At 37.3% G+C, this 27,845-nt stretch overlaps 1 long non-coding RNA gene across 1 annotated transcript in view; it reads left to right on the forward strand.

The window, feature by feature from the left end:
* LOC138105856 (uncharacterized) overlaps positions 1–27,845 on the forward strand; it is a 49,175-nt gene that overhangs the window by 12,819 nt on the left and 8,511 nt on the right. Inside the window, exon 2 of the long non-coding RNA XR_011148742.1 lies at positions 25,175–25,258. This is a non-coding gene — a long non-coding RNA (uncharacterized lncRNA). The remainder of the gene's footprint in view (positions 1–25,174; positions 25,259–27,845) is intronic.

Raw genomic sequence — 27,845 nt, forward strand, 5'->3', positions numbered from 1 at the left:
TCCTTTTTTCGGATTTTTATATGTATTTAACTGTCTTTGAACTTTTTCCTTTGATGTAAACATACTGTCAAGGTGACGAATGAGGAAGAAGTGGAAATACATATGTGTTTTTATTATTTTTTTCCCCACAAAAGAAAGACATTCTGCCTCTTTGTTAGATAAGTGTAACAGCAAGCCTGGCATGCTGGGGAGCTGTGATAGACTGACGAGACACAGCACCCATGGTGGTCTGCTGCCTTCTGTAGCGCCCTGCCTTCGGCAGCTTGTGACTTCATCAGTGCCTAAAGCTGTCCTTGACAGCAGTCAAATACCCAGAGCAAGGGTGCATGAAAGATGGCTGTGAATTTCCAGAACAACTTGTAGGGTTTCTTCTACCTTTTCTCAGCAGTGTGTGCTGTAACGCAAAACTGAATCTCTAACATCACAAAGGGGTTCTCTGGACTATCACAATAAGTAAAAAACTCCACTGCTTCTTAAGGTAAAGATCACTTCCTTAGTACTAAGATATTTTCTTTTCTGTAAACAGGAACTTTGATTGTCTACTGACCACCTGCAATCCTTGCATGATGTTTAAAGAAAAGTTTTTATCATCTACTGAGCTGGAATTAAAAATTAGAGTTACTTGTTATATTACTGAAATAATTGGCGTCAATCACAAGACTTCACTCCATTTCCAACCTTTAAAATGAAAGTTGTACTGACAGAACCCAAATCACCAGACATCCGTGCTCCAAATTTGAATGTGACTATTTTCAGATCTGCTGCACTTTCTGTAAATGTAAGGTGAGACAAATTTTCTGAACAGAACCCTTAACTTGAGGGCTATTGTGCTAAATACAGAGCTCCACCTCACTCTATGCTGGTGTACAAATTTGCATGTTTTATATGTCATTAAGTGGATGTAAGAGATCACACGTGAAATTACACAAAATAATTGGTCTTCACATCGATTCAATAACTATTCTCCAACTTCTTACATAGGCCAAGCATGTTCCTAAAATTACTCAGATCAGCAAGATCTCACTAGGAAAAGCTAGACTGGCTTTCAAGGTGTTACAGTTTTGCTCTTTCCTTCATAGACTTTTATGCACATTTGGGCCATTGACTTGGTTTAATGTATGAAACATTCCCCAAATGAAAACAAAACAAAATAAATTTATTAACATCTGTGCTAAGTTCATTATTTAAGAAAATGATTTTGCATTACAAAATTTAACAGTAGTTTCTCCTTTCCATAATTATAAGTTTAGAATCATTTGCATCATTTGGCAAGTAAAAAGATATTAATATTTTCATGAAAATGATTCATGATATATGGTAACAATTCAAAATGTGTTAAAGGGGAGATGAGCTTCCCTCAAAAAATTAATCCATTTCCTTTCAGGCCTTGTTTATAAGTGTGTTTTTGTCCAAATTCACTGTTTCTCATTAATAGATGTGCTTATTTTCTTTCCTTATGCTTTTGCATTAATTTTAACTTTGTCAGCTAGATTAAACAACACTAAAATGATTTTTATTTAGAAAGAAATATAAAATTAACAAATTTTGTAATTCTTTTGATTACAATTCCCGCTCTTCCTCCACACCCCAAAAGAAGTAGAGCTATCTGTACTTTAAGTTAAAGTTCCAGTGAGGGACTCAATAGACATAGAGATCACAGATAAGAAAAATTCAGAGAAATAGTACCGTCAAATAATTTGTAGCCAAATACTTCCAGTTGTAGTGCTTATTATTATCAGTTTTATATAGAATGTAAAATTATTTTAATGTAAACTACTGTAAAGCTAGGAGGCTTAAACAGCATTCCATTGTACTGCCATTTTTCAAATGAGTAAAAGTCATAGAATCACGGAATCACAGACTGGTTTGGGTTTGAAGGGACCTTAAGGATCATCTAGTTCCAACCCCCCAACCACAGGCAGGGACACCTTCCACAGACCAGACTGTCCAGAGCTCCATCCAGCTTGGCCTTCAACACTTCCAGCAATCCCCAGTTGTGGGGCATTCACAACTCCTCTGGGCAATGTGATATACCAGATGCTGCATGGGCTGGGGGCTCTGTAAGGGAGGGGAGGGGAGCAGGGATTCCCCGGGGACCAGCAGGGCAGTGTATTGGAACTGGGCTTTTTTGGTAACACAGGAGCGCCATAATCACAGTGGATCAGGATTCCCTTTGCTGTAGACATTGTTAAAACACGGGACAAAGATACATCTGCTTTTAAAAGCAAAGGGAAAATAGGAGAGTAAAACAAAACACGAGATGATACTGGTTGGTGTAACACTGGGTTCTGAGCACGTCACCTCTGGACGCTGTTGTGTTTATTTGTAAGCATCTGGAGGGAGGAAGGTTTGGGGAGAAGAATAATCAATTTGCTTTTCAGATGTTCACTGGGGGCTTCTCTCAAGGATGAATAATGGGGGAAGCAGAAAGGTCATATAACCTCATTATTCATTTTCCAGGTGTATATGGCCATTGCAAAGCCCTGTGAGCTATGTGCAGCATTCATACGTATAAAGCCCCACTTCTTTCACTGAAGAGGTCTGAATAAGCTGTAGACAAAAGAGATTTATGGAGAGATTCAATTAGATGGTTTTAAAAATACACAAAAATGTCTGCAGTGAATTCCAGTCCAGTGACTTAAAAAGTAAATCTTTTGTGACTGCTACTCTGACTCCTAGAAGTTTGGGGTTTTTTTTCCCCAGTATTCCCCTTAAATTAAATTTTTAAAATTAAACAACTAACAACACAGAGGATATTCATATTTTGACTATACATAGCAAAGTGGTAGTTCTATTATGAGTTTTCAATGGCATCAATGTGATTTTTCAAAATCTGTGTTACTTTACATATCTATTAACATCCAGGCAACCAGCCTGACAGAACTGTTTCCAGCTTGGGTGTGTAATCATATCTTACCTCTTCACCACTCATTCTTTTTTGCTGGCACAGCTGGGAGAAGGATGGAGGGAGGAAAGACAACTATACAGCCAATATGCATTAATTAGAAGTGTGTGTGTCTATGTGAGAGAGATAACAGTATGTGCATTCGAGGACATCCTCTCAACCTGTAAAATCTTCATTACCTGCCTGATTTGGGGCACAGAACTAGCAAAGCAGTAGAGCTACAAGGTCATTTGTTTATATGCTTTGTTAGTTGCATGTATGGTAAAGTGATTTGCAGTTTTGATTGGCACATCCATCTGTAAATGCAGGGAAGGGCCATAAAATTCAATACAAGTTCTCCTTTTTAGTACATTCCCTTTTTATTTAATTCCTGTAACTATTTTTTTTATATTCTACAGGCTTTCACCTATCTCATAATACTATATTTAACCATTTCATGATGAACTAATTTCATTTTCAAAATATGCAAATTATAGGACCAAGCTTTTTTAAATGGTCTTTATCTAATAAAATGAGTCATTTTTCACTTATCAAGTTCAGAAATAAAATTGCATACAGCTATTCTTGCTCTACTAAATGAGAAGAGGAACAATATTTCTTTTATTGCCTGTCAGCTCTGAATCACTTTAAGTGCACTGTGGGTGGACTGTGCTCCAATACTTTCTATTCAGCACAGCACCCAGAAATCAATCGGGGTCTAAAACTCACCCTTTTTATTAGGGTGGGTCTAACTGGTGACTCAAAACAGTAATGCAGCTATAACCTATGATTTTTCTTCAAGCAAGGTAATATTTTGTTCCAATTAGTGCCTCAGTTCTAAAGTGGAGCATGTCTTTGTTCCTCAGCTGATGCTTGCAAATTTGCTGCTAAGAATAGTTCATGGTATCCACCATGCTCACTGTTAATGCACCAGAATGTGAGGTCACCCAAGAGGATTTTCTTTCTCCTCTGTAATATTGTGTTTTTAAAATTTTTAAACTGTAGAGATGAATTTTTGCCTTCTAAAATACAGCACATTTCTTAAGTGAAAAGAAATAAACCCCAGTTTCTAACATACTGTATACTCTCAGTATTCAGAACACTATTTCACTGGAGGGAAATTCAGCTCCAAGTTATTTATTAGTAGACCTTCTTATGAGCTATACTCAAAAAAAACCCCTATAGCATATGACTCTGAAAAACATACACCCATGTTGTCTGCTACTGTTGACATTGGAAGGTGAGTAAAGGTATCATGAATGATTAAAAAATCTGGTTCATAAACTGTGAAATCTATTTTCTTGCTTCTTCCCATGTAGACCTGTAATATGTGGACTTTTTTTTTAAAAAAAATACTGTCTGAGTGAAAAGAACAGTAATAGAGCCTGTCTAGTTTGTGCTGAGCAGTTTGATATTAAAAATTGCTGTATGTGTTAATCTAACAAATTAAAAATGGTAATGCTTTGCATCCTTAGAGATGCACTGTCTTACTAGGTCTTTTTTTATACCTGAAATAGAAGAAAGATCTTTGTGGAAGATCTAAAAAATCTTTGTAAAAATACCTCTCATAATATAAAACAAAATATAGGATAAATAACCCATCACTGCTCAGGTTGCAAGGTGTGGCTGGAGGTCATATAGGTGTATCTTGGTTGATTTCCAGTGGGATATTTTGGTACTAGAGGTGTTGTGGAGCATTGTGGGTTGTGGGAACCATTTTGACTAAGGCCTCTTGACAAATTTTGCTGGCTTTTGAAACTCAAGAAAACTTTTCAAACAGCTACCAAGGTAAGGTACCAAGGTAACATTACCTGGGCTTATACCTCTGAAATAAAAGATGTACTATGAGGATAGTCAAACACGTCAGTCACCATATCTTGGGTGCTGACTGTGAGTCTGGCAATAAGGCTAATGCACAGCAATTTTGCTGCTCTTAGACTTAGGTATTGTGGTTTAGATTTTCCAAAGGCAGATCCTTGTATAAGTGCTTCATCCATCATCTCTTCAGCCAACAAAAGAGCTGTTCAAGTCATGACCTAAAAGTTATATAATTTAGTTAGAAAGTAATTACTGAAGAATTGTGGAAACAAAAATGAGCAAATTGTTAGAGGGATTTCATTCCTATTTATACTTTCTGAGAAGAAATCATTCAAATTTCAGTAAGAGCTGGAGACTCTGAATAACTTTTGATAAGCTTTAAGAGTGAACAAGCACCAGGATCCTGTTATCAGTGTCTCATACTGAAACCTCTTGCTTGCATCCTCTCTGTTCAAGGTGATTTATTTTGCAACAGATTTTCTCTAAATTTGGTCTGTTATATTTCACTCATTCCTCAGTGAAATACATGGGGAAGAATTAAGGATTTTTATTTGTTTGCTTGTGGCAGGAGATGAGGAAAAGAAAGAGAAACATTAAAATTGTTTTCTAGTTCTGCCTGTTCTCAAAAACCCCATGAACTTCAGTTTCTTCTTTACAGATAGCTAACTTATTATCCTGGCCCTGTCTGAAACCCTTAAATGCTATGAATCTCTCTTCTGTCTCTCCATTTGCAAGTGAATGTATATCCCCTTATTTATGCAGGATGCTCTTATATAGTGGCAGATATGTCAGCAATGGTTAGTAAGTATTTTGATTTTTGAATAGAAGAAGCAGCCTTCTGTCCAGCTAAGCCATGTACACTCACAAGAGTAGCCTTATGTGGCTGTTCACACAAACCCCACAATGTCTTTTCTTTTTCTGAGTTTGTGTATATCATCAGCACCTCATATGGACAGCATTCAGGGCATCTGCATTTGGTGCCTTCGTTCTCTGTTGAGTGGCTGTTGATGCAGTTTGATAAATTTTAATGGTTAGTGATGCCTTTTCCTGGTCTTAAAATCAACAGTCATACACGGTTAGAAGGGGAAAAGGGATTTTACCTTGGTATTTATTTTAAGGATCCTTAGGTGCACACGTCCAGGTCAAATGAACCGAAATGCCCCCTGCCGAATATGCCCCAAAAGATGGGGGTATAACATTATAGGTTTTACTAATTAGCATATCTATCAAAGATCCCCCAATGAGAGGCTCAAGTGAGCCCCTCTCCCCAAGCAGTCTTCTCCTGGATGGTTCTATTTTAGTTTACAGAATGTGTTCTGGAGAGGACCTTGGGGTCTGGGGCAAACTGATCCCTAGCTACGAAGCTTCTAAAATGTTTAGTCTCTTAGCTTGACAAACAAGTCCAAGAATGTAGGGAAAAAGCACTGAGAATACAGAAGTTGTAAAAAGGTATAACAGGGGTATAAAAGAAAAGGCAAAAAATCTTCATGGCATCACTAGTGATCCTGAAGGGCCCAGGGGCGTAGTTAACATGCCTACAGGCATCCTTATGCTGCAATATGAGTATGGTTGTGGAGTAATGATCTAAGCATAAAGACAAGGCAAAGTCTTGGTTTGCACACTTCAAGGGTTTGTTTTGTTTTGTTTCATTTTTTCCCTGACTAGTTGAAGTCATTACCTTGTGTCTTGCTTATAGTGGACAATGGAGTAGAGCATAGGAATACTTGATCTCATTGTGATGGTATTTTGAGACGTAGTGTGGAAAATAGTTCAGACTAAGTTGTCCTTCAGAGTATACTTTTGATTATTTGTGCAAGTGTCATAAGTTTACAGTCTGATGCTTTTCTGTACTGAGGTTATGTGCAACAATATGACTTGTAGATAGCTCCTGGTGATTAAAATGGTTTAAAGGCTTGTATAATATTACACTTGGGCATTTTGTGTAGATACATTTAAAGGTATATTTGATGTCGGGGTATTTTGCTGAATCAGTCCCTGAAATGCTCAGTACCTTGCAGAGTTAAGTCCCTGACAAAGTGAGGCAGCACAGCAATCCCAAGAAGATAACTCACCCAGAGTGCTATCACATCTAGTATCATTCCTATTTCCTGATCCACCCCCTGCCAAACAGCTCCGCTCAATCTTACCATAGACACATGGCATCATGTCTATTTACCTGTCACTCTACAACAGCAATAAAAAAAAGCTGTTGTCTTTCCAAAACTGAAAAAAAGAACTGATCTTTAACAGTTCTTATGTAATTTGAGGATCTCTTTCTTAAAAAACAACAGTAAATAATTTTTCCCTCCTCTACACTGTGGGATATTGTCATGAAATATAAGCGCTTTTTTTTCTATGCTTATTTGGAATATTTAGAATATCACAAAAAGTTATAGTGGTTTTAATAATTTCTAAAGACAAATATAAGGATAACTAACTGATACTGTACCACACCCCTTCTCAAGTTATGGAGCTGATGAAAAACAATAAACAACTGCGGTTCCAGAGGAGTTTATTTGACAAAAAGACACCCCACATAAATTGCTAAAATTGATGCTTTAATCATTAAAGGTCTTGCAACCTTTATTCTCAAGCCACTCTAATTAGATCGATTTAGAACATACTCACTATAAATCTAGCAAATTATTATCTCTGAAACAAGTTTAGCAGACAGGTCAGTTTTAGAGTACAGGGAATTAAGCTCAATTTAGTGGGTTTTGTAGGTGCAGTAAGTATAAAAAACCATAAGGAGATCTAATGAAAAAAGTTAACTTTTATCGTGGCAAAACATTAAGTATATGACTAAAACTTAAATTCTGAGAAGGTGGTTAGGATATAATCTGAAGGTATTTTTTATGCAAAATAATCTGTTGAACCTTTCCAAGACAGAGCTCAATAGGAAAATATGGGTAGAGCTGAATTTCTCAGAAGGAATTCAACCTCAGTGGAAGTTGGATAGAACTTAAAATGAGAAGTTTGCTGCTGATGGATTCCTCCTATTTGTCCTGTTTTATCTCAGCTTTTGGAACCTATTCTCTTTCATTGACTTGGGGATATTGCAGAAATGGAAGAACAATTCTTCTTATTATTTTAGTTAGAAAAAAAAATATTATATTTTCATTTTATATTTCTCATGTAATGTTACCGGGCTAATTATCATCTCCAGAAATGATAATGGGTGACATTGAAAACATTTGACAATGGAAATTTGCTCTTCTAAGTCTAGTGAAGAATAGTGCTGTACAGTACTAGAAGTTTGCTTTTAGCACATACAGTTCTTAATGTTGATGTCTCTTTTGCTATTTTAAGTCTTTTTCATCAAGAACACAACTGATCTCTTGAGGGGTATTGCCATCTGCTTTTCTGCTATGATAATAAAGTGATGGTGATCATCCAAAAAGAAAATAAACAGTTTCTTCAAAACGATTATTTCTAGCATTAATATTTTGGTACTGACCTGTTGACCTGCTTATACTGAGATCTCATACTCTGAAGCATTATCTTCTGTTTCTGTTGTTGTTCCACAGCAACTATACCCGTCAATGACTTTTTGATATACCATAGAATCATAGAAAGGATTGGGTTGGAAGGCACCTTAAAGGTCATCTAGTTCTGACACTGAACCGTGCCATAAATCAAATCCCTCCTGATGGGAGAGAATTTTCTAAAAGTCCTTGCAAGGAGTTTCAAAGATAAACCAAGACTTTTCCTTGAGTTTCAATGCTTCCAGATGGTTGTTTATTAAGTCCTATCAGAGGAACAGAGCCACTAGCGTGACCCAAGTACAGCATAGAGCACAGAAGGCAGGAGTGAAGTCTCTAATTATCAAGATTTACACAGCCTTTTAAAGATAATTTAACCAATGGTTACTAAAAACATATATTATTTTCACTTTCCTACCAATTATTCAGTAACGTGAGTAGGAACTGCAGAATTCTCTATCTAATCATTCCAAACTACTTTTACTGCAGAACATGGAGTAGTAGAAGAAGGAGAAGAAGGTTTAGAGAATGACAACAATCCTCCATTTTGGTATTTTTTATTCTTATCTATGTACTACAAAGAGAAGCCCAAAACCTCTAAATTTTTCACCCTGTGACAATCTTACATAGTAGTCTATCACCTAATTCACACCACTGTATTTTCTAGTTCCTGTCTGATCATTGGTAATTTTTTCCAAGGTTGGAGGTAAAAACAGTGTTGTTCAGGGGGGTAAGAACCCTTAAAAACAGGCAGAGGAATCCTCTCGGCACTCTGGGTTCCTACATAGTTCCAACCCTTCTGCCTTTGGTAGGGGCACCTTCCACTAGACCAGGCTGTTCAAAAGCCCAACACAGACTAACCTTGAACACTTCCACGGATGGGTCATCCACCACTTCTCTGGGCCTCCATGGCCTCACCACAGTCACAGTAAAGAATTTCTTCCTTACTGGATTGCTTGCATTCTGCTGTGTTGTCCTTCCAATAAATGGTGAGGTAGCTCAAGTCCCTCATGAAGAGCAGGGATTGTGAATGTGAGGCTGTTCCTATCTGTCACAGTGACCTCATCTGCTCAGTCTTCATGTGCAGGCAGCCTGTATCCCCCCACCTGTCCCTTCCCTCCCCTAAATCGTGACACATAAGCTCTTGGTTGGCTTCTCTTCCTGTCTTACTCATAAACAGGGAAACAAAAAAAAAAAAAAAAAAAAAAAAAAAAAAAAAAAAAAAAAAAAAAAAAAAAAAAAAGTTATTTCTTTTTAAAGATGTGAAAACAAAATGTGGTAAATCTAAAGGTAATTCTGAATTCTATATAAGAAAGTATTATAGACAGCCTAATCACAATCCTTGAAGTCTTTTCATTTCTACCTGAGTACCTAACATGGTCTAACTCCTTGATTATCAAATAATTTATTTGTGGTGGATTCTTAAGGCATTTCTGGTTGAACTTATAAATAACCATGTGAAAAAAATGCAGGGCAGCACTGCTTTTGTTTACCTAAGTATCAAATAGCTGAATCAGAACAAGAGTCCAGAGAACTAGTAATTGTGGAAAGGGGGATACCATCACCACAAATTCACAAGTTCATTATATGCAGTTTAATACTAGAAATACTCTTTTGAAACATGGTTGGGGTTTTTTTTGTAGTAATCATTGCATAAGCAGTGCACATTCTGTATAAATTAGGGCTTGTAGATGTGTATTATTTTCAGAGTGAAGAATGACAAACCAGGAAAAAGCACTTCAAATTCTCTTAAAATGGAGGATTTTCTCATATGCATGTTTTTGTTCTGCTTGTTTATCACCAGTTCAATTAAAGACATTTTGTTGCCTATCTTCTCTTTCAATAAGCAATTAATTGTATATCTGGAGAGTCACTGCCCTGGGGATTTTTTCTTCTTCAAATCTAGTGATTGATCAGAGCCAGTGTCATACTTAAGACTGAGTCCTTGGGTCACTTTTTCCTCCTGTAATTTTTGCTGCCATTTCAATTAGGCATGCAGTCCTTGGAGAAAAAGAGGCATCTTCAGGCAAGAGCCTGGAATGAACAGAACAAACCATTTGCAAGGTATATATTTAAATATTGTTACAGGAGTGTAATGTGGCATGTTCCGATGTTTCCACATTAACAAAAAAATTCTAAGGAGACAGTGTCATGTCCTGCACTGATGCTTTCTTAAACAGAAACAGAAATATTCAATCATCTCTGAAGGAACTGTAACTTTATCTTTTCAAAAATGTCTTCACTTTCAATGGACTTGAACACATGGACTTCTCTCAGTGTTGATGATAAACACTGCCCTGCAGCCTCTTCCAAGAACAAAGTTATAACTACCTTGAGTATGCACAAATCACAAAAGTATTCTGGCCTCCCTGGATTCACAGACTCTCTTTTGCATCTTCAGGAGTGGTAGTACCATGAAAGAAACATGCAGAGAGGAAATCTGCTGCGTGGGTTAAAGGGTAATAAGCATTCTGACTTTGACCTCTTAAACTATATTTCTGTGGTATATTGAAGTGTTTTTTTCAGCTGTGAAGTCAGAGACTTTAGGAATTACTGAGCGTTGATGTTCTCATATGGTTCCTTAACTCGTAGAAGGCTGGGTGTCAGATGAAGAAGTATAAAAGCACCCTGTGGAATATTTAAAGTACAAGGCAGGGACAATGACAGGCTTTTTGCATTTTCATTACCTTGATTTCATACAAGTATCTTGTGTATACAGCAACGTTAACTTTTATTTCTTTCCTTTTCTTTCTTTTTCTGTGGGAGTGAACTCATTCTTTGTCACAGGTGACTCTATTTAGATGTTGTGGGAGGAAAGTAATAAAACCTTGTTGAAGATCAATTAAATTCAGGAAACATGTAGGCCAAAGGCTGACCTAGTCTACTCTGTGGCATACACATTATTGACATTCTTGCTGCTCGTTACTTATTGCAGAAGTTTTAATTGTAGAGTCTGCTCCTGTGAGTGATTTTGGCACAGCAGACAAGTGACAAAATTAAAAACTGATGCTGTAGTATCTAAAATCATACAGTAATTAGCCGGCTGCAATCAGGAACGTTGACATATGTCCAAATAATGCTATGCGTATCAAGTCTCAATATTTTATTTATACCTAAGAAGTGGTAACCTTGTTAAGAATTATGATACTTGCTTACTTGTGCAACCTTAGTACAAAATTCAAGCCAAGTTCCAGAGATGCATTTGATTTTTGTATCAGGGAATCACTTCTCTGCCTGGGGAATGTTCACTTTTAAGGTTGTACCAAATAATTAAATACCTAATCTATTCCTAACTGCAGAGTGTTTTCTATTATTGGTGTACTCTTTTCAAGGAAAAATCATGTTTTGATGCATTTAAAATTCTTTTAGCCTAGGTTAAATGCATTAAAAAGTATATTTTCTTCCACTGAATTAAATAATAAGTAAATCATTCAGTTATTACAATGGATATGCAATTCTGTTGGGTTCCTGATTTTATGTAAACATGAGATATGGACATCCAGAGCCTATGTGACTGATGGTAAAAATGGATGGAGACTGTAAAATATAGAGGGTACATTGACCATTACCTTTTATTACCCCAGCAACACAGTTACTAATTCTGGAGAGCAACAGCCAGGACAATTCAGTCTCCTTTGGTCTGGGTTTTGGTTTTTTTTTTAGAAGCAAGTGGGATATACTACGTCACTGGACAGAACCAGAATTTCCACAGAATATCTTTCTGAAGTTAAGGGCTGGGAGTATATTTATACGTTTTGACACTGAACTGTGCCGTAAATCAAGTCCCTCTGGATGGGAGAGAATTTGCTGAAAGTCCTTGCAAGGAGTTTCAAAGATAAACCAAGACTTTTCCTTGAGTTTCAATGCTTCCAGATGGTTGTTTATTAAGTCCTATCAGAGGAACAGAGACACTAGTGTGACCCACGTACAGCATAGAGCACAGAAAAGCAGGAGTGAAGCCTCTCTATCAATATTTACACAGCCTTTTAAAGATATTTTAACCAATAGTTACTAAAAATGTACATTATTTTCATTTTCCTACCAATTATTCAGTAACGTGAGTAGGAACTGCAGAATTTTCTATCCAGTCATTCCAAACTACTTTTACTGCAGAATATGGAGTAGTAGAAGAAGGAGAAGAAGGTTTAGAGAATGACAACAATCCTCCATTTTGGTATTTTTTACTCTTATCTATGTACTACAAAGAGAAGCCCAAAACCTCTAAGTTTTTCACCCTGTGACAATCTTACATAGTAGTCTATCACCTAATTCACACCACTGTATTTTCTAGTTCTTGTCTGACTGTTGGTAATTTTTTCCAAGGTTTGAAGCTAAAACAGTGTTGTTCAGGGGGGTAAGAACCCTTAAAAACAGGCAGAGAAATATTCTCAGCACTCTGGGTTCCTACAGGTTTGCTCAGTTTGTGTACTTAGGCACTTACTGTTTAGGCCTTGATAATCATCAAGGACAGGAACATGTGGCCAAAATGGAGCTTGTTCTGGTCAAGCATAGCTTGTCTGAAAGAGTGGTATTTTATTCAAGTCTGTGTGGTGAACAGCATGGGGCACAAGTACCAGATATCACCTGGATGTTTTCCAAAGTGTAAGGGCCTTTTCTGTTTACAACTGATTCACACCCTTTGCAACATGACTAAGAAGTAGAATTAGCTGAGAGAGTAAAGGGAAGTTTGTCTCTTGGTCCCCCACTCCTCTGCCAGACCAGTGCCAATAATTTGATGCTTGTATCCATCTTCTGGGGCAAACTGCACTGGGAACAGTACAAGGAAGAGACAGACAAATTTGGCAGACCCAGAATTGCAGCATGTTTGGAAAAATAACTAAGTTGAAAAGAGATAATGTTCACCTCTTGCTATTTTAATGGGTGAAAAGTGGTCTGTATTGTCCTTTGCTTCATAAAAATGGGTCAAGTCCTACCCCTTTAATGATGGCAAAACTCTTTTTGAATGTAGGTTATCAGGAGATAGATGTCTTGTTCTATGAGGTTTTGAAAATTTTAAGATTCAGAATGAAAACTGTAGAATAGTTCCAGTTGGAAGGGACCTACAATATCATCTACGCCATCTGCCTGACCACTTCAGGGCTGAACAAAAGCTAAAGTATATTAAGGATATTGTTTAAATGCTTCTCAAACACTGAAAGGCTTGAGGCATTGACCAGCTCACTACGAAGCCTGCTCCGCTGTTTGACCACACTCTCAGTGAAGAAAAGTTTCCTAATGTCAAGTCTGAACCTCCCCTGACATTGCTTTGAACCTTTCCCATGTGTCTTGTCACTGGTTGCCAGGGAAAGTACCCAGGACATTCCTGTCCACTTCCTGTCCTCAGTAAGCTGCAGGGAGAACAGAGGTCACCTCTGAACCTCCTTTTCTCCAAAGCCAGCAAAGCCAGTGTCTTCAGCCTTCTTGGTCATTCCTTCCAGCTCTTTCCTTAACTTCATTGCTCTTCTCTGCATCAGTTCAAGCATCTTAACGTCATTTTTTAATTGTGGGGTCCAGAATTACACACAACCTTGAAAGTGAGGCTGGACCAACATTAAACAATATTTCAAAACAAATTTCTGCCTTATTGGGGTTAAACCATCTGGCTTTCAAGACAAAACCATTCCAATCATATACATCATTTTGAGAGTCTCATTCTAGACCCTGGTGTGGTTTCCTGTTATTTTTATATTCTGTCAGAGAGAAATATAATCTTAAATCTCTTAACATGATACAATTTGTGTGACTATTACCTCCTTGTTGGTTCATTGAAGTACTAAATGTATTGTGGATCAAAATATATTGGATTTTATGAGATTATATACATACCCCTTCTCATTCAAGTAGAGTGGCATGGTTCACTTTTTTACATTACATAAAATGTCAATTTTTTTTTTTGCCTACTGGTATTATATTTGGCTATTGGTATTATACTTGATGTGACACTCACAAAAATTTAGCTGTTTCTATATTCTTGAGACTAATGCCAGCCCCCTAGCCTTGATAGAGACAGATTAAGACAGGGACGAAGAACCTCAAAACCATAAAATATTAAAATACAATTGGAATAGCTCCTGAACTCTGTATTCGGATGTCAAAAAATTAAGCAACACAAGGCAAAAGGAAAGGTAATTGGAAAAGGATATTATACTTAAGGGAAAGGTAAGAATAACTAGTTTAACATTTGATAAATTAGTATTTGTAAACTTTTCTGTACTCTATAAACTAAGGGGTAAGTAACCAAAGACAAGCCCTACTTAGAACTGGAGACCTAGATCTATTATTGGTTTATTAAATCCACTCAGGAAGTCTTTGCCTGACCTTTTCACTTCAGGAACTTAAAAGGTAATTGTGTCTTGGAATGTTGAGATGCTACTGTATGTTTTAGATTAAGACAACACTGTAAATACACCATTCCTGCCTTGAAATAATAGCCAGTGGTACATTAAAAATTTTCATGAGAATTTTTTTGAAACAAGTCATTCTTTGGATTGCCTTCAATAAATACTAAGGAGTTCATTTTAAAAGACTGTGATCTGAGTTCACCCTTGATGAAAATGACTTGGCTTTAAAGGAATTGCAGCAGGGAACAATCTGTTCCAGCGTGCATTTTTTACCTTAACTGTGTCATAGGGTGATGTAATGCCATGGTTGCAGAGGACAACCACTGCATGGGGTACAGGAATAAAACTTGTTATTAAACAGAAGGTAACCCTGTGGGGGTAGAATTATCAAAGATGTAGGTATGTGAGCAATGAGTAGTTCTGTCACATAATTTGGAAATCACACAGGCTGACATTTTGCAAAGACCAAGAACTGAATAAAAATGTATATTAAGAAATGTTGTTCTAAAAAGCTTACATGTGTATTTGAACAGAATCTTTCCTTATTATAAGAACTTTATCTGCGACTGAATTTCAAGGTTGCATATAGCAAATCAGTGACACATCTGGCTATCTTGTATTATGTCCATACTGAAACTAAAGCAGAACTTAGCTATGAGGCCTCGTCCTATGGAGAATAAGTACTCTTTGTAGACAAGGATTATGTTACCCTAGGATAATTACTCAGATTTAGCCTGGCTCAGTAGCTCAAACAAGCACATTTCAAGTAGAACAATACTGAAGAAGAGCTCACACATCTAAAGATGTGACATTGTTATGATACAATGTAAGATGGTTTCTTCACTCTAAATTTAAACATTTGGGAAAAAAATTGACAAGAAAATTGGAAACCATGGATAACTAGCTACCTAAAAACCTTTGAATATTTTGATTAAATCTTGAGGTACTTTTAAATTTTATTCCTTTAATTTAATTCTCTGCTATTCATCATGTTCCCCTCTGTTCCCTATGCCCCCCTTCACATCCCTTATGTATTATGTCTGATTTTCCTTAGGAAAATATAAAGAAATACTGAAACAACAGGAGAAGCTGTTGTAACATTTCAATCCTTGTTAAAAACAAGTTATTGGAAATGTCTACAGAGACCTGATTTCCATGAGCTATTCAGCTCATTATGCTGGAAGGGATATTAGGCCCTTCAGATGTTTCTCTGAATTAAACCTTGAAACCTTTTGAGATTGACTGGTCATTACTTATCCTGAGCTTGGATACAGCAAACTGTTAAGCAAAAAAACTTGAATTATGTGGAACTGGGAGAGAAAGATGGGCTTGTCAGTGTCATGTAATGGCTCAGGACTGAGATGCCAGGGCATGCAAAGTGTCTCAGACTTCTGCAAGGTGAGAGACTACCAGGATTTGATCCCACTCTTTGGCTTCTTTACGCCTTCAGGTGAACCCTTTAAATATATTTTTTCTAATAGTTATGCTCTGTCCCTGAACTGAGTTTGTTGCTGGGATTCTAGGGGAATGAAATTGGATTAAGAAAGCTCATCCCCATATAGAAATGTAAATACATCCAATGTAAGTACATCCAATGGTCTGTTTCACCGACTGATTAAAAATTTGATTTTTACTCCCTTTTTCTGCAGGAATAGGAACACTCTATACACCTGTATCTATAGGAGTGTACATATATACATATATATTTATATATACACACCCCAGTACCTCAGGTATGAGGAATGCTGAGCAAATTTTGCAGGAAAGGCCAGGCTCCATGTACAGGCTTTTAAGAGTCTGTCTTCTAGAAGCAATTTTCCTGGAGCTGAGAGAAGATACGGACTTCTTCCATGCAGCATGCTAGATCTTACTGCCTGATATTGCAAATTTGTTTGCTACAAGAATGTTACAGGCACTTCATTAACGCTCTTCTTTCCTTTCTCTCTCTTCATTCTCTCTTCCCACTTCCAGTGACTGTCACTGTGTGCTCTGTCTGGCACAGGGAGGTGGGCTGCTACTGCCAAAGGGGATGAAATGGAGGAGGCAGTGGTGGCAGCTACCATTGCCAAGTCATTGCTGTGCCACTGGCTGGTGGTCTGGGCTGTGGTGGCAGCCCCTTTCTCCTGGGCTGGCTTCTTCTGGAGGCAGTGTCCTCTAGGGTGCTGGCAGCAGGGAGCATCCTGTGGGCTTTGGTCCAGCTCCTGTGCTGCCAGCTGGCCAGCACTGTGCCAGTCTAGCAAACGACTTGGTGCCAACAATGGGGGAATTCAGTCCCTGGAGCTACAGCTGTAGCGTTGTGCAGGAGTCAGTTGCATTAAGATGTCAGACTGCAGTATTCTATGTGTGAGTTCTTGTATTTTCCTAATGTAGTGAAGGCTGAGCCATCATTTTGGATAGCATTGGGGGCCATTCTGAATCAGACAGAGCTGCTTTGTTAAAAAACCTTTCTTGCCTGATGTACAAAACTCCAGCTATGAGCAAAACTGCCTGGCTATTTAGTATTCATGTGTTGATGGTGATGAGCATCTTGGGACTGCTTTAAGCAATAGTTTTCAGATTAGCTAGGTATAAATGCACTTTATCAAATGCATCTCTAATGAACTTTCCAAATCCTTCATTCACAGATTGCGAATTGTTAATTTTTGAAGCAAGTATTTCAGAATTCTTTTTTCTACATTATACCTCTTTACACAAGTAAAATACAATGTTATAATTCCTTAGGTTTTCTTCAAAAATATTTCATGACACAGTTCTGGCCTATTAGTGTTATATATAATTTCTAATTAATGAAGTCTAAAGCAAGTTTTAGGCCAAAGTGAGAAAAATATTTGTTCTTAATAGAGCAATATTAAATTTCTAGTCCTGCCAAGGCAAGTTGTGTAATTAATATATGCTCTTCACAAGCTCACTATTTTCAAAATAGATTTTCAGGCATGTGATTTTGACTTTATGGTTTCTAATAACATGTGTAAACAGTTGAGTGGGGGTAGTGTTTCACTCTGAATGATGGGATTTATACATTTTTCTCTTCTCACCAAACAGAAGAATAACTCACTCAAATATTCATGTCATGCTTTAAGTGATACAAAATAAATCTGCCCTTGACTTTTTCCTCTTTTGAACGTGTAGTTACATTTTCTTTTTTTGCTGAAGTTTATGCTGGAGTGACAGGAAAAGAGGCCTGTTCCAGGGCAAAAAGTAGCAATATAATTTTCACCTTTGTGATAGAGCAGGGAAAGAAGAAAATATATTTCCTATTTTGCCACAATGCAGTTGACCCAAATACTTTCAGACAAACTGTCAGAAAAGGCCATTTTACAATCTAATACATATATTAGGGTCATAGGTAGTCTATATTTATTACGTGAGTATTTTTGTCAGATAGGGCACTTTGCATTACCATGAGAAGGACAATACTATTCAGGAAGTGGAACAAAAAGGTTAACTCAAATGCATGCCAAAAATAGTTGAAAACCTTGTTTTCCATTCCCAATATGCATTCAAAATAACCCATTAGATGTGCCTGAAGACCACATATGGCCATAGCATTTTTTGTTGTCCCAGTTCAGTGCAACTGTCAATAAAATTTAAACAGAATTTCATTGACTGAAGAAACATACTTTTAACAGAATGTTATGATTTGATATGTCATGAACAGTAAATATGTTTCGATTCTTATGCATTATTCTTGTTGCATATTTTGTGGGAGCTTTAATTCTAACATGTTTTAGCTACTCATTAGACTGAGATAGTGTTAAGATCACTGATGATTGCTATTGGATTTACATTTTTAATGATTGGGATAGCTATTGTACACTGCATGATTACTCGCATTATTACTTCTTCTTCTGTCTTTTCTCCTGCTATCCGTTATGTACTTATCACCCCTGTGGATGACCCACAAACTATTGAAGATTGCTAGGAAAGAGACACTTATTACAACGTTTGAGCCAAGGGGCAGCTGTCAGAGGCTGAAAATAGCTTATGCCTCAAACAATGATATAAAGCTACAGCCACAGAAACCTCCTTGAAGAACATTGGACTGTAAGTCAAACTGCTGATTAGATTAAAGGAAACCCACTGTTCAATCACTTCAGGCTGAGGGAAAGGTATGCATCCACAATAGGCCAAGCCTCCTGATGAGTTTGGGGTGGGGGAGAGCACAGCTCACAGAAGCCAGGTTTACAAAGACTCCCCCCAGTCGAGGGGGGAGGAGGAGGTTTTGGGTGCATGGTGCAACCTCTGGTGAGAGGCAATGAACACCCATCCTCCATTACACAAACTGGCCCAGCTGTGGAACCCCCAACCCCACAGGGCACATCTACGAGACTTTCAGATGAGAGGCTTGGCCCCACAGGGCTGCATGTGGGGCAACAGACCCAGAGTCTGCTGTGAGAGACTGCCCCCCACCCCAGGGGGACATGGCTGGACATGTACATGTACAGCCTGAGCATGTACACCCATGGGACTCTGTGCCTTCTGGGGGGACCTTCACCACCGGGAAGACCAGCTGAAGAGGATCATTGAGGCGCTCAAAAGAAATAGTGTTTAGATTTATAAGATGAAGTAGATAAGGAAGATGAAATAATTTCGTGAGAGAAGACAAGATTATTGTGAAAGGCACTTTGGGTCAGAGAATGTTACACTTGCCAACTACGTCAATAAATGTTAAGATCCAGTTTTAAGGTTCTTAGACATGCCTCTGCCTGAATTAAGGTGCAAACGAGACCATATGTCAGTGACAATAATATGGGTTTTATTGTATAGTAAATGTGAGAGAAAGAGAGAAGAAAAGGGGAAAGAAAGAAGTAGAAAATAGGCGGGGGGACGAGGGGTGACAGAGACAGAATAAAAGAATATAACTGCTCCGTGGGTCCCACTGGTGCCTCGACAATCCTCTCCAGCTGGTCTTCCCGGTGGTGAAGGTCCCCCCAGAAGGCACAGAATCCCCTGGGTGTATATGCTCAGGCTAGGTAGGCATGTCCTGCCATGTCCCCCTGGGATGGGGGGCAGTCTCTCACAGCAGATGTGATGAGCCCTGTGGGGCTGGGGGTTCCACAGCTGGGCCAGTTTGTGTAATGGAGGATGGGTGTTTATTGCCTCTCACCAGAGGTTGCACCTCCTCCTCCCCCCTCGATTGAGGGGAGTCTTTGTAAACCTGGCTTCTGTGAGCTGTGCTCTCCCCCACCCCAAACTCATTAGGAGGCTCGGCCTATTGTGGATGCATACCTTTCCCTCAGCCTGAAGTGATTGAACAGTGGGTTTCCTTTAATCTAATCAGCAGTTTGACTTACAGTCCAAAGTTCTTCAAGGAGGTTTCTGTGGCTGTAGCTTTATATCATTGTTTGAGGCATAAACTATTTTCAGCCTCTGACAGATACTCAGAGTTCAAGTGAGATGCCTGGAGTTTTGACTTAGATTCTGGCGCATTTTCCCTCTTGGCCCCTGAAGCTCATCTCAGCTGTCATCCCTAGGCAAGAGACACAGGGTAAAGTAGCAACACAATTTCTAATCCACAGGCCTAACATGAAATTTCTTATTTGATTATCCGTCAAAAAGTAATAAAATAGACATTAGTTCTAATAACTATTTTATAGAGGAGTGGACTTAAGAGTATAAAAACTTGTAATCTGATATTAAAATTTGTTTATTTTAAACTAGAATTTTGGGCATGTGTTTTAAAGATTTTTGCTTTTTAAAAATTTTTACCTCATTACCAGGCATTTGGGCAGAGAGGGTCAAACCAGAAGATGCTCCAAAAGAACTTTTGAATCAGAAACTAAGAAGCTGCATTACAGACAGGCATGATCAGGCTAGTATTCTCCATTTCTTTTAGAGCTTTAGCAACATGGTACTCTGCTACTATGATATAGATTCTGAAGCAGGGCTGGATCCTGCTTCACCTGGAGGAGAGTGTGTATGAAGATGATGCGTGCCTCAGTGCAAGCACACTCCTGGACATAGCCTAAGGCTTAGCTCAAGCAATTCAAAATGGTTTGTGGTCTTCCTGTGCATGAGAGGAATTTGTCCCAGCTGTAGTCTAGGGTTCAGAGGGGAGTAATCAGAGGGCAAAAAAGAGTATCTGTATTAAAAAATATGTTCTGTCTGCTTGGTTAATATTTTGAATATTTTGAGTTCATATTGATGTAAGAATCATAGATTTCTTAAGGGGGAAGCTATAAATAGATTTAAAGATTTTATAAAACTAAGAGGAAAATCTTGAAAACTATAGCTTTGTAACAATCCTTCATTAGGTTTGGACTATCTTCTGATAAACATTTGAGCACGTAGGATTGATAAGAAAGGAGTTAAGACTAAAATCATTGTTATTTTGACTTTGAAATTAATTTAATTTTCCTCACCTCTTGAAATATTTTGACAGTTTGGTTGATGGGCTAGGTTGGATATATGCTGGGAATGATTTTTAGAGGAAATTGCTAAATATACCTAAAAACAAATTTACAGTTAATATTAATGGATAGCTTCCTATTGTACTTGGAAATATGGTGGGGTCTTTTTGGTTTTTTTTGGTTTTTTTTTTGTTTGTTCGTTTGTTTGTTTTGTTTTGAAATTACTAGTAGTTATACAAATATCTTTGTGGAATAACTTCTCAGTGCAAAATAATGACAGAACAAAATAAGGTATTGTAAGGAGAGAGACTGTACAACAGATTTTCTCAATCAGTGGTGAAAGATTCTAGGTTTTGGTGTACCTTCAGTTTTTAAGCAAGTAAAACGTGATAGATATACCATATGTTAGAGTTCACGTAGAAGTAATCCTTATGTCCTTGATAAAGGATTGTAGTTTTGGCTTTGGTTTTAAAGAAAGAATGAGGAGAAAAAAATGGGATAGGGTTACAGTGACTTTCCACCTTTGAGCTCAAAATGCAGTGTCAAATGTCAAACTGAATAGCAAAAGACGTGTTTTCTAGATTAGTGTTTTTGCTCTATACAGGCTAATAATATGCATTGTATTTTAATGACTAATCTTGGATTGTGAAGGAAGAGAATAACAGTCTTTTGAAGACCTACTTAAGCAGATGGAAAATAGATGCATGTGTAATAAAATATGCAACCCAGTAATAACTCAGGTGGATGAAATTCTGCATTATTGTTTGTGAAATTTTGCCACTATAATTTCTAAAGTGAGACTGGAAGACATAAAAAAGTACATTTTCCATATTTTGATATCTTCAGATCAAATATAGTATAAATTGAGGCATGCAAAGGAACTGTTCCTATTTAAAAAAGGAAGAGGTCTTAAAAGAGGTCTTAAAAAAGAAGAACCTCAGTAAAGCATGGTCATAAACTGCCAGATCTGTCTGCAGTAAAGAATTCATTCTCTAATCAGGGATTTTCCAGGCAGTAATAAATAATACAAGCGAAAATGTTCACCTGAATATATAATTTCTAGTTTATTTAGTGAATCAGTGTTAGGTTTTGAGGTATTTTTGTGTGTGTGTGTTTGGTTTTGTTTGTTTTTTTTGCTTTCACCATAACTTTTACAAATATAGAGAAGCTTACTGATCTCTGTGGATGCTTTAGCATTTCTTAACTGGGTATAGGCATGTGGATACCGTTTTTGCTTTTCCTGTTTGACTGACAACAAGGATGTTATCTGAATTGAATGCATATTAAGTGTCACCTAGGAGATACAAAAAAGGAGCTTCCATATACTGTCACTGTTTCAATTTTTCAGGAGATAAGCAAGAACCTTTTTCAGCTGTCAGCTATTAAAGTGAGTTAAGTGGCTATTTTCTATTAAAACCACATACAGTATTTTAAGCAGTTACAAGATTTAGGATTAGCCCTAGGGCAATACTATAGAGATGCAAAATCCCATTCTAACCACCATTATTTTCATTTACTAAGGCACCAGTTTAGAGTACAGAAACATGTATTTGCAAGACTTATTAACTCACTGAAAGAAAATTGCTATTTTAATACCATAACGTTGATTGTTTTTCACCTTTTTTTAAACTCTCAGTTAGTATGTAATGCATATTCCTCACATCTTTTTTGTTTTGAGATACTTTTCAATTTAAAGGTGAGGTTATATTTTAAAACAATTTAAACTTACCATAAATTTACCTCAGTACAAATATCTTTGAATACAAGGTGCATACATATGATGGTTTGATCTGGGACAAGCACATTTTGCTGACATATTTCAGTGACTTTTTCTGCACATAAAGCAACACAAAACACTTTTAGAAATTTTGCATACGCTTGGTACTTTCCCAGAACCTTCTTATCATCATGCAATTTTCTTGAACTTTAGTTCAAACACTAAATAAATTTTGTACAATAAGGTAATGATTGCTCTTAGCCATATTTATTGCACTGTATAAGCTTACTTCTGTGTTGTTATTATAAATTATGGGTTAGAATATGAATGACATGTATTACATCATATATTATAATAATATAACATGGACAGCCTAGAAATAAAATGCTAATTTCAGTATTTTTTTTCTCCTTTTAATTTTCCTCTGTTAGAGATATTTGAGTAAGCACAAAATAGGTTTGCAATATATGCTTCAAATGCACAAATATTTCCATAACTGATATGGTACTAAACTTTTACTTGTCTTTCTGTAAGCTGTGAATCTCAAAATTTTCCTCGCCTTTACCACTTAATTTCCTTCTGTGTCTTATGCTGTCTTTCTTCAATATTATTCATTACACTATACTGATGGTTCTGTGAAAACTGATTTTACAATTATGATGCCTGACTGACACACATTAAGAGCACAGATTTTGTCAATTAGAATTGCTTGAATTACTGACAAAATATTACTTTCCACTGACAGATGAAGTGAAAGACACTGAAATTCAATATCAGTATTTGTAAGGAAGAAGCTCTACTGGTGACATTTAGACCTTTGAAGCTGCCTTTTCATGGCAGAGTGAAATTATTATTCAAGCTGTGAGTGGGAAATAAATGTGGAATGGCAACAATTTCTTGCTGTTGCATTTCTTATAGCTGTACTTAGGGAGATAATATGCACCCAGGATACATGGACTAATGCCATAGTGAACATTTGGGATTGAGAAGTCCATATCCCGAACCAGCTGAGTTGAGTTGACCTTGGCTTGTTGTCAGATACCCACCCAGCCTCTCCCAGCCCCTCCTCAACAGCACAGAGGAAGAAAATAAGATGGAAAATCTTGTGGGTTGAGATTAAGATGGGAAGATGCCTTATCATCAAGGACAAAACAGTCCTGATTTGGGGAAAATTTTCCCCTTTTCCAGGATTGGGTCCTTCCTGGGGTAGCCAGTTCTTCACTAACTGCTCCTGTGTGGGTCTTTCCCACAGGATTCAGTCCTTCAGGATCGATCCCTGCGGTCTCACCATGGGCTGGAGGGGAATCTCTGCTCCTGAACCTGAAGCCCCTCCTCCTATTTCTTCACTGACCTCAGTGTCTGCAGAGTTGTTTCTCCCACATCTTTCCTTGCTCCTCTCTCCCACACCTCCTGTGCCTTTTTTAAAATACAGTTTCCCAGAGGTGCCCCCAGCTCACCTGTATGCAGTACATTCCCCCTCCCATCTCTTAGAAACACACATCTAGGAATCATCAAGAATATTTACATTATATACTTTTCATGAATTTTGCTTGCAGCGACAAATTTCCTCACACCAAAATCAAAGTAGCAACATCACAACACCAGCAAACATAGACAGTATAGATACACTCCCAGCCTCCTGGATTTGGGTGGTGTGGAGCTGGAGGGAGAGCCGTGATGGTATGTGAGCACTGCTCTGCAACAGGCAAAACATTGCTGTGGCACCAGCACTTCTGCAGCTGCAGATGCAAAGCATAGCACTGTACAAGCTGCTGTGAAGAACCATAACTCCAACCCAGGCAGACTCTGCAATATCATTCTTGTATCACCAGAGAGATAAATTTGTGGATTCATAGTGTACCTTGCTTGCTGGTCTCTGATTTAAGCTAATAACTAAATAAGAAATACAGTCGGAAAAGCTATGAAAAGAGTTATAAATGGGGAGACGTAAATGCACTGACAGGAACAGCCATTCCATCTGTACTCTTTGATGTACTTTATGAAGCTGATAACTAAGTCAAATTTTACTTTCCCTGTAGTATTCTTGCTGCCTTGTTAGTGTGTTAATGGCTTCTGTCTGAGCATAATGGCAAGCTCTTTGGGAGTTGTGAATTTAAAGTATGGGCATGTTATAATATCTTAATGGCATCATATCAACAAATATCAAGCATTCGTTTACCAAAAGGAAAGTGCTGATAGCTATAAACTAGTCTCCAGCTGGTGTTCAGAGGGTCTTACTTGCTTCTTAGCCCAAGTGAGAGACAGTTGATATGAATGATGTTTAGGTTTTATTCAGTGTTTGTACCTCAGTCTTATTTCTCCACTTTGTGATCATATGCCAGACAGAATGCAGCAGAGCTCCTGAAGGCAGAGTTTGGTGATGCTTCAAAGAGTATTTTGACTGATTCTTGTTGAGAACTGTTCAATGTCTATGAAAAATTAGCAATATTTTTGAGGTATTCATCAGAGAAATAAAAACATGACAGATGATTTTTTGTTTAAAACAGTGTTTCTAGTACAAACAAACCTGAAATAATATTTTGTCTTGAAATTATTTTAACTGGGCTCTTTGTTTTCTGCAGCCTTCACCACCCCTTCATTCGAGAACTGGAAATCACCTCCCTCTTTTGGCCTGCTTCGGATATTTCCTTCAGAGTTCAATTTCTGTGAGTTTTGTATTCTCTTGAAGTCTTCAGAGTCTCAAGGTTAAAGGAAGTAAAAAAGATTGCAGGTAGAATTAGCTACATAATAGAAGTTTGGGGTTTTTTTTAACTGCATAATTTAGGATATCAATGAAATCAAGTAGGTGGCCAAACAGAAAGGACTGTAAGCACAGGTAGGTAAGACAGATCATGCTGGGGTTAAAGCCAATAGAAATTACTAGATGTTTCCAATTTTTTATTACTAGAATCTCATTTGATTGGTAGCTTAGCCATGTAAAATAAAAAAAAAAAAAGTCTCTTATTTGAATAGAGAATCATAAACAGTAGTGGTTCTGTACAGAAAGGTAGTAAAATATGGCTTCTGTACGCTATAAGAAACCCTTAGAGATATCAGACAATCATAAGTATTTATTGCATAAACACTCTGGCAGAGAAAATAGTCAGGAGACTTTATAGCAACACAGGTTTCAAAGACTGCAGGTCACCTTCATTAAAAGAGTTTCTTGGAGCTGCTGTGCGGATTTGCTTCCTGAGAACCTTCCACTTTGGAAGGCATGAGACCTTGCACTTGGTGTCCCTTTGTTCGTGAAGACTTCAGCTTTCTCCCCAGTACTGGCATTTCTCCATATGATTTAGGGAGATGGTAAATGCTGGGTGGGTCAGGTCTTCCATCCTTTATTATATCATGTTAATACTTCTAATTGATCCAAGATTCGTGTTTCTTATCTAGATGAAAAAAAAATCATCTTACAAATCAGATGATAAACCAAATACAAAATCACACTTACTGATGCCAGATGTGAGAAAAAAGTATGTAAAACTGAATTTCTTTGCTATTCACATCATTGATAATCATGAGAGTATCTCTTCCCTGCAATAGCTGGAACAGACCAATGGGATTGGGATTCAAAGTGTTTTCTATGACTTTTTAATATTTCTTTTTTCATATTAACTGTACTTGTAGTTGTTTGTACTGGCTGAAAAACAAAAGTTGCAAGCCAGGTAAGCCTGAAGCTGTTACCATATTAGTTTTTAGACACTGGTGAAATGTGACATGAAGATGGAAAATTCAAATCCTGATTATTTCTTGTGTGAGAGGAATGTCAATATGCAATAATTTTTTTGATATTTATTACTGAGAAAACATAGCATATTTGATTTAGACTTTTAAGATCTGTTGGAAAAGGATTTTAAGGTGTTAAGGTTAGCTATAGTTTCCTGTTTGTATCACCAAGAGCAATTCAGGACATTGGATAGTAGTCTAAATGATCTTCTTTGAGAAGTAGAAGACATAAAGAGTTTTAAAGAAGTAAGAATGTGGTGAGAGGAATAAAATTTACTAGCGGACAGGCCCCAAACTGTCCTCTGAGAGAAATCTTTTCCTTTTGGCATGGCACTGAAAGCTCCTTTGTGGACTTATTTTGTACACAACCGCAATAGATTGGTGCATTAATAGACAAGAGGATTTAAAGGCTTAGGAGACATGAAAACATTCCCACTAATACTAATATCTGGTGAGCATACGAGGTTGGGGAAGAGCAGTAAAGCGGTTAAGGATGATGAGCTAGAAGAGGAAAAATTGATCTTGAGAGGAATGGGAAAAAACCTTTTGTTGGTGTGAAAATGATTTATAAAGCATTAGTATTTGAAGCCTCTGCTACAGGAAATAAACATATTGAAGAGTTCAGCTTTAAGTGCCTTTTTAAGAGTAAAAATTTAAGTACCCCCAAAATTTAAGTACCAAGAAAAAAAAATTAAATTATGCCATTTAGGTAGGGTATCATAGGAAATAAAATACATGCATTTGAAACTTTTGGCTAAAAGTAATTTGATATTATTCCTATTCCTTTGAGAAATTTTAAATATCCTGTCCAAACAGTGTTGGTAGTCAAAGTCTATAGGAGACTTAAGAGGGGTCCATCCTTTTCCAGAATTGCTGAGATTGTACAGATCAAATGAAGATATTTTAAATTCTGCAACTTTTATTTCTCTAGATGCACACAGCTAAGCTTTTTACTTTGGAGGATTTAGAAGCTTGGGTGAACCCTAGCTTTTTTTATTTTAAATCAGCTATAATAGGAATCATGGTTATTGTGACTGAACTTACACTGGTCAGTAAATGTGGTTTGCCTAAACCTTATAATTTGACCTCTATCACATTTGTTTTTAAGAATCACTAACCACCAATTATAACGATATTTTGTCTGAAAGTGTAGCACCTCTTGAGCTTTTGCATTGCAGGCAGTTTCTTAGAAGCCATCATTGAAGCCATCATTAAAGCCATGTAAAAAAAATGTTGGTATTTGACCCTGACAAAGGAGAAAATAAGATAAATGCTTCAATTTGAAATTAGTAATGAAAAATAAATCGATAAATATTTGTTACCTTTGATTGGTGTTAAGATAAAGAGGGACTTCTTGATCAATTCAAGAAGGCATAAATGTATGTGACTTGATCAAACTAGGATGATTTAAAATTCCTTTTGTGCATATAAACCTGTTGGTTCTACTCTCTTTTGATACTAAGGCTGCTGATTTGAATCCTCACTCCTTCAGGAAAGGGGCTTGTGGAATCACAGATGAGACAGACA

The sequence above is a fragment of the Aphelocoma coerulescens genome, chromosome 2, assembly GCF_041296385.1.
Source record: "Aphelocoma coerulescens isolate FSJ_1873_10779 chromosome 2, UR_Acoe_1.0, whole genome shotgun sequence".
In the NCBI taxonomy this organism is placed as follows: Eukaryota; Metazoa; Chordata; class Aves; order Passeriformes; family Corvidae; genus Aphelocoma; species Aphelocoma coerulescens.